This window comes from Sorex araneus, chromosome 6 (assembly GCF_027595985.1).
Source record: "Sorex araneus isolate mSorAra2 chromosome 6, mSorAra2.pri, whole genome shotgun sequence".
NCBI lineage: Eukaryota > Metazoa > Chordata > Mammalia > Eulipotyphla > Soricidae > Sorex > Sorex araneus.
The window spans coordinates 163,629,666-163,638,332 of record NC_073307.1 but is presented as its reverse complement, the minus strand read 5'-3'; positions in this window follow the sequence as shown (position 1 = coordinate 163,638,332).

Genomic DNA, 8,667 nt, shown 5'->3' with positions numbered 1-8,667 from the left:
TGTTTATTTATTTGGTCTGGAGCTGTAGCACAGTGGTAGGGTGTTTGCTTTTCACTCGGCCAACCCGTGTTCAATTAATTCCTCCGCCCCTCTCGGAGAGCCCGGCAAGCTACTGAGAGTATCGTGCCCGCATGGCAGAGCCTGGCAAGCTACCCGTGGCATATTCGATATGCCAAAAACAGTAACAATAAGTCTCACAATGAGAGATGTTACTGGTGCCCGCTCGAACAAATCGATGAACAACGGGATGACAGTGACAGTTTATTTATTTATTTATTTATTTATTAATTTATTTATTTAGCTTCTTGGGTCACACCTGGCGATGCACAGGGGTTATTCCTGGCTTTGCACTCAGGAATTACTCCTGGCGGTCCTCAGGAGACCATATGGGATGCTGGGAATCGAACCTGGGTTGGCTGTGTGCAAAGCAATCACCCTACCCACTGTGCTATTTCTCCAGCCTCTAACAAAGTTGTTTATGATAGAGGTTCAAGAATACAATATCCCAACACCTATCCACTACCAGTGTCAACTTTATTCCACCAGTGTCCCCAGATTCCCTCCCATCCCCAGCCTGCATCTTTTTTTTTAAATTGAGTCACCATGTGGAAAGTTACAAAGCTTTCAGGCTTAAGTCTCAGTTATACAATGCTCGAACACCCATCCCTTCACCAGTGCACATATTCCACCACCAAGAATCACAGTATACCTCCCTCCCACCCCTCCACCTGCCCAGCCCCCCACTCCGCTTGTGTAGCTGATAAATTTCACTTTACTTTCTCTTTACTTTGATTACATTCAATATTTCAACAAAAAACTCACTATTATTGTTTGGAGTTTTCCCCCAAGAGTCGGACCTGCTGAAAAGCAAGCATTTGATAATTTGTTTTCCATTGCTGAGAATGAAGAGATATGAGGTCGTGAGGCCATGCGGTTTTGGATTTCTGTATTTTAGTATTTTAGTAACTAAGTCCAGAGAAATTTCTGCCAGAAGTTGCATCAATGCAAGCTCGTACCTCTCTGCTACTTTATATTCCACATATGAGTGCAATCTTTCTATGTCTGTCTCTTTCTTTCTGACTCATTTCACTCAACATGATACTTTCCATGTTAATCCACTTATATGCAAATTTCATGACTTCATCTTTTATAACAACTGCATAGTATTCCATTGTGTAGATGTACCAAAGTTTCTTTAACCAGTCATCTGTTTTGGGCACTCCGGTTTTTTCCAGATTGTGGCTATTGTAAACAGTGCTGCAATGAACATAGAAGTGCAGATGCCATTTCTACTATACCTTTTTGCCTCTCTGGGATATATTCCTAGGAGTGGTATTGCTGAGTCAAATGGAAGCTCAATTTCTAATTTTTTGAGAATCGTCCATATTGTTTTCCAAAAGGCCCCAGCCTGCATCCTTAAGAGGCACATTTTTAAGTTTGATTACTGTAATTTGCATCTCAAGTTTATAGTGTTGTTGTCAGCTCTATGCTCCAGACATATACATACATCTCAACTCTGCCCCACTGATGTGCCCAAGGTCCCTGACCTCTGCCTTTGTTACCTCCCATCTGCCTCTTCTTACTCCCTTCCTCATTTTCTTTCCTATTGAGTCTTAATCTTTGCAGGGAGGTTGTCTTTTTGGCCACACCCAGCCTGTACTCAGGATTTACTCTAGTCTCTACACTCAGGGATTACTCCTGTCTGGACTTGGGAGACCATGTAGGATGTCAGAGATTGAATCCAGGTTGGCTGTATGTAAGGCAAACTCCTTACCTGCCATTCTATCTCTCTAATTCCTTAATTTTTTTTTTTTTGGCTTTTTGGGTCACACCCGGCGATGCTCAGGGCTGACTCCTGGGTCTGCACTCAGGAATTACTCCTGGTGGTGCTTGGGGGACCATATGGGATGCTGGGAATCAAACCCAGGTCGGTCACGTGCAAGGCATATGGTCAACCCGGGTTCAATCCCCAGCATTCCATATGGTTCCCCCAAGCACTGCCAGGAATAATTCCTGAGTGCAGAGCCAGGAGTAACCCCTGAGCATCGCTGGGTGTGACGCCCCCAAAAAAAGATTCCCACAGATTAGACTGTATAGTTAGTATGCAAGGCAAACGCCCTACCCATTGTACCGTCGCTCCAGCCCTTCTGGTGGGAATCTTGCATGATACCACTACACCAGCGGCAATCTAATCCCACCACCACTGTGACTTTCCCCGTCCACCCATTCCCCAGTTTCACCCACCCCCCAAAAGACTGACCCTTTAGCAAGCACAAAATAATCTCCTTGCTACCACATATATTTCGTAGTGGTATTACTAAAATCATTGTCTGAGAACTTACTGGGCTGTTAGGTGCTGGTTGAGGCTTCTATGTTATTGTTTTTGCTCATTGAGTTTAGTGGGCTTCTTCGTAACTTTTTCAATCAATTTGCTGTGTTCCTACTGGACTATCAGTACTGTGAAATTTGGACTTGTTGTATGGCCACATGTGTGGCCGCATGCTCCAGGAATTGTAGACATAGGATGATTCAGCAAAATTTTAGTTTTTATACTTGATGTCTAACCTTCACCAGATTATATTGCTGCTGGTGTAGTGGTATCATGCAAAATTCCTACCAGAAGGGCTGGGGCTACAGTACAATGGGTAGGGCATTTGGCTTGCATATGGTCAACCCCAGATTCAATCCCCGGCATTCCATATGGTGCCCCAAGCACTGCCAGGAATAATTCCTGAGTGCAGAGCCAGGAGTAACCCCTGAGCATCGCTGGGTGTGACCCAAAAAGCAAAAAAAAGAAAAAAGATTCCCACCAAATTAGATTATGTAGTTAGATATTGTAAACATAGTGAAAACAGTTTTAATCTCTTCAGTATTGCACCAGAATTAGATTAAAGATAGTAAAATATTTTAAATTCCTTGTGTGAAATTTGCTCTTTTTATATTAAAAAATGTTTATTTTTCTCCTTTTCTTTCTTAAGAATCTGCCCCCTTTTCATGCCAAGAACAAAGCTGTTTATTTTAGTTTTCTTTTCACACTTCCCTCTGTCTCTTTCTTCTTGTCACTTATACCCTTGAGATGCATACATTTTAGAGTTGTGTAGAGGATTTCCTTTCCTCTAGCTAAGAATAACCTCTAGCATTTACCCTCTGTAACTACTCATGTGCCTGGCCACCCCCTTCCCTACATTTATTGCTTCAGGGCAATTTAGCCACAAAAACATGTCCTGCATTTATTTCTAAATGCTTTTTTCTTTTTTTTGTTCTTTTACTTGGTTGGATTTGTAGAGTGCTGCCATCATAAATTCAATATGATGTGAAAACAAACAGGTTGATCTTCATGTAACAAAAGCACACTACTGGGCAGAGTTGTGACATAAGATACCATTATGTTGCTTTTGCAGAAGCCTATGGTCCTAAACCTGTAGAACAATTGTAGTTTTCCATTAGCTTTTAAGAAGACATAGGAGAGGCGTTTAGATATAAATAACTTAAAACGTTGACTTGAACTCCTTTCTGATCTCTTGAGTTGTCCACTAAGACCTTTAGATTTCAGTTCAGGAAGATATTCCTACCTTTCTATGGAGGATTTAGTTATTCCTCCCTGTTCAAAATGAAATAAAACAAATCTGATACAATTTCAAGGGCAAATCTATTCCTAAACAAAGGCCAATGGTCTTTTATGGATTACGTACTACCAGAAAGAGTAAGGAGAAGGAACCTACAAGGTACAGAATAACATGAATAAGCATGATATTCTAGGCAGTAGTAGATTAGTAGAACTCTTTCTATGCCATATCTTAAAACTTTGTACTTTGTTTTTAAAAGGACTATTCTTAGGTAGCCTATGTGTAAAATACTATTATAAGCAATTACATACATTATTTTATTAACCTTCCTAATCATGCTGCAAGGTTAGGAAACAAAATAGTTCTTTTGAAAATAGAGTTTGAGGGACCAAAGTGATAGTACAGTGGATAAGGCACTTGCTTTGCATGTATCTGATCCAAATTGGATGTCTGGCACCCCGTATGGTTGGTTCCCTGAGCTCACTGGGAGCGATTCCTGAGTGTCGAACCAGAGGTAATCAAAATAATCAAAAACCAAAATAATAATAATAATACAGATGAAAGAAAGAAAATAGATCTTGAAGACAAATGTGAATGTAAACCTCTACATATCTCAAGATAATAATTCTAAGATATAATCAGAAAATCTTTTTTTGGGGGAGGGTCATACCCAGCGATGCCCAGTGGTTGCTCCTGGCTCAGGAATTACTCAGGAATTACTCCTGGAGGTGCTTGAGGGACCATATAGAATGCCAGGGTTCAAACCTGGGTCGGCCACATGCAAGGCAAATGACCTACCCACTGTACTATAACTCTGGCGCACAGAAAATCTCTTGTTTTGATACCTTTTTTGGTTTTGATGCCAAGTACCCTGTTTTGAGTTTTCCTTGAGTCATTCAGAATTATAAGAGTGACTAAGTGGGTTGAGAGTGTAGTGGGTAAGGTGCCTTGCATGCAGCTAACCTAGGTTCAATCCTGGCACCCCATGCAGTCCCATGGAACCCCGCCAGGAGTGATCACTGAGCACAGCCTGGTATGGCACAAAAATAAAAACAGGGTCTGGAGTCATAGCACAGCGGGTAGGCCGTTTGCCTTGCACATGGCTGACCTGGGTTTGATTCCCAGCATCCCATATGGTCCCTTGAGCACCACCAGGAGTCATTCCTGAGTCCAGATCCAGGAATAACCCCTGTGCATCACCAGGTGTGACCCAAAAAGCAAAATAAATAAATAAATAAATAATTTTTAAAAGTTACTAAGGTTACAATTTAATAAAATGACTGAGTGACATGTAGTAATGGAAAATGGATAAGCAAAATAATCAGCCATCCTGTGCCCAGGAGGGTGGGAGTAAAGGGGTGCTTTATCCTGGTTTTACACCAAGTTTTGTGACTCTGTGGAGGTCTGGTTTTGTTTTCGGGAGGGGGTCATACCCAATGGTACTCAGGGATTACTCCTGGCTTTGTGCTCAGGGACCATTCTTGACATGGTTTGGGGTACCATATGGGATGCTAGGGATCGAATACAGGTCAACTGCTTGCAAAGCAAGCATCCTAACTACAATGCTGCTGCTCCAGCCCCCCTTTTTTTTCTTTAGTGAATGAAGTCACTTCCCTTTTGTCCCCTCTAAAACAAAGGGTTCTTCTAAAACAGATGTCAGATTCAGAGCAAGTGTGGGACTTCCCTGTTTTGTGACCCATGCACAGTGGTTACTGGGCTTGTCATGTTATATCTGCTCAGCAAATGTATTTTGAGTAAACGTTTATGAAAGATTTTCTTCTTTTTTGTGTAGAGCTGAGGAGTATTTTTCCATCAAATATTACTGCATATATTTAGTGGTAGTTCTTCTTTATCACCTTCTACCTCAGTAGTCAATATCACTACTCTCTTGTAGCACTGAACCTTGATTCAGGTTCTTTTTTTTTTTTTTTTTTTTTTTTTTGCTTTTTGGGTCACACCTGGCGATGGCGATGCACTGGGGTTACTCCTGGCTCTGCACTCAGGAATTACCCCTGGCGGTGCTCAGGGGACCATATGGGATGCTGGGATTTGAACCCGGGTCGGCCGCGTGCAAGGCAAACGCCCTACCCGCTGTGCTATCTCTCCAGCCCCTGATTCAGGTTCTATGCACTGACCCAGATGCTTCTTTATGTGAACAAATTGCTGAAAACCTTGGAAAAGTCTCTTCGTAACACCTGTGCCTCTTGTCCTTTTAAACCTAATTGTTTGAGGCTGGAGCAGTAGCACAGCGGGTAGGGCATTTGCCTTGCACGCGGCCAACCCAGGTTCGATTCCCAGCATCCCATATGGTCCCTGGAGCAGTGCCAGGAGTAATTCCTGAGTGCAGAGCCAGGAGTAACCCCTGTTCATCACCAGGTGTGACCCAAAAAGAAAAAAAAAACCTAATTGTTGGCAATCTTTGATTGGATTTTGGTGCTCAGGGGCTGCTCCTAGCTCATTGCTTTGAGGTTTTCTCCTGACAATGCTTTGGGGACCAAGTACTGGAGATTGAACCAAGGCCTCCTAAATGCAAAGCTAGTACTCCAGCCCTTCGAGCGTTCTCTCTCTCTCTCTCTCTCTCTCTCTCTCTCTCTCTCTCTCCCTCCCTCCCTCCATCTTTCTCTCCCTCCCTCTCCCTCTCTCCCTAATTATTGAGAATTTTTTTTTTGCTTTTTGGGTCACATCCGGCAATGCACAGGGGTTACTCCTGGCTCTGCACTCAGGAATTACCCCTGGCCATGCTCAGGGGACCATATGGGATGCTGGGAATCGAACCCGGGTAGGCCGCGTGCAAGGCAAACACCCTACCCGCCGTGCTATTGCTCCAACCCCCAATTATTGAGAATTTTTGAAAAAGATAATTGGACTGGAATTTGTCTTTTTTTTTTTTGTAGTTTTTTATTTGGGGGCTATACACAGCAGTGCTCAGGGCTTACTTCTGGCTCTGTATTCAGGGAACTCTTGACAGAACTCGGGACCGTATGGGCCGTGTACAAGGCAAGAACCTTACTTACTGTACTGTCTCTCCAGTCCTGGATTTGTCAAATTTTTCACTGGTTAAAGCTAATCGATTTCCTTTCAGATTTTCTTTTTAGAGGCCGGAGCGATAGTCCAGCAGGGAGGGCAGTTGCCTTGCAACATGGCCCATCCAAATTCAATCCCTGGCATCCCATATGGTCCCCCAAGCACAGCCAGGAGAATTTCTGAGTGCAGAGCAAGGAGTAACCCCTGAACATCTCCAGGTGTGACCCAAAAAGACCCCCCCAAAAAAGGAAGAAAGAAACTTTACTTTTTTAGAGAAACATTATGAAATTCTTCAAATCTATCAAGCAAGTAATGTTTATATAATATTCTAGAGTTAACAAAGTGCTGTTTATATCTTTATTTTATTTAATCTCCACAACAATTCTAGGAGCTGGTAAAATCTCCATAAATGTAGAAACTGAGACAGGGGGAGGCCAAATGAATTGTTCAAGGTCTAATGACTAATAAGAGGCAGAGTGAGGACTCAAACCTTGATCCTCCAATTCCAGTGCTTTATCTTTCTCATATCGCCTATAACTTTTCTTCTTTTAGATTTGTTGGGAGGGACTTGGAGCCACATTCAGCAGTGTTCAGGGGCTATTCCTGGCTCTGTGCTCATGAGTGACTCCTGGCAGTGCTCAGGGACCATAAGTGGTGCTGGGTTTAAATTGGGTTGGGTTAGCTCCAAGGCAAGTGCCTTAACCCCTGTATTATCTCTCCATCTCTTTCTTCTTTTGTTTTAAAGCCATCATGTTTTGTGATCACCTAAAAAATGGGTTGAGAGCCTGACCTTTCATCTGAAAGCTCTTATGAACTTAATCATAGTCACTGAGACACGCTGTCACCATGCCTGCAGTCGTCATGTTGGAAAATAACCTTGTGAAATCTTTGAACCACTACTACCATGTGGTTGTTTGGGATTATGCTGTCTAATCTTTATTTTCAAATGAGGTAATGAGTGTGTGGTGTTTGTTTCAGAAGCAGGCAGCCAGCAATTAACCGGCCCCCACTAGAAGAGGGTTGTTTTTACTTCTTTCAGACAGACATCTGTGGCACAGCACATGAAGTTTCCTCTCTGACTTGTCATTTCCAGCAAGTGTCCTTCATTTCCTTTGCCCTGATGCCCTCAGTCTGTGGGAGAGGTGACCATGCTTTAAAAGAACCTACTGAAGAATTGAGAGTTAAATTTTTGTGGCAGCAACCTAAGTCTCATCACGTCAGCTCTTTGCCTACTTTGAAAAACCATCAAATATCACACCCACCCCACCTGTCAAATCAAGCCTAAGTTTCTGGCAGGCCTTCAGCATGGGGAATCAGCAAGTTTTTTTCTCAGGATATGAACAGTATTTCCCCTCTGGTAGCTTTGCAGTTGGCACCAACTACTCCTTTTTTGCTTTTGACTAAAATTCTAGTCTAAATAGTCTCCAGGGCTCTGGCTCCAACCTCCTGTCATTTTAATCCCAAACAGCCAAGATCAGACACTGGGATATCTCTTTACTGGCAGCCCCAGATTTGAACTTTGAAAACTGTGGGAAATTCCATCCTTTGGGTACAGAGATCTTTTGACTCTACCATCCACAAGTTTGCTTGCAGGTCAAGGTAATATAGAGAAAAAGTAATGAAAGTGTCCTTCATCATGTATAACATTTTGCTAGTTACAAAATAATTTTATATGCACTATCTTGTTTTTTCTTCCTAGTAACTCCAGGAAGGATAGCAGAAAAATAGTTAAGAGCATCTGAATTTGCACCCCTCCGTTTGAATCCCTAGTTTTTTTTTCTTTTGTTTTGTTTTTTACTTTTTTGGGTCACATCTGGCGATGTACAGGGGTTACTCCTGGCTCTGCACTCAGGAATTAAACCTGGCTTTGCTCAGGGGGCCATATGGGATGCTGGGAATCGAACCTGGATCGGCCACATGCAAGGCAAATGCCTTACCCGCTGTGCTGTTGCTCCAGTTTTAATGTTCATAGATGTAAATCCCTAGTTTTAACATTCATAGATAGCCAAAGGAAGAGAAATTTCTCAGTGCCTCAGTTTTTTAATCTATCAAATTTATACTACTTATAGATTTGTTG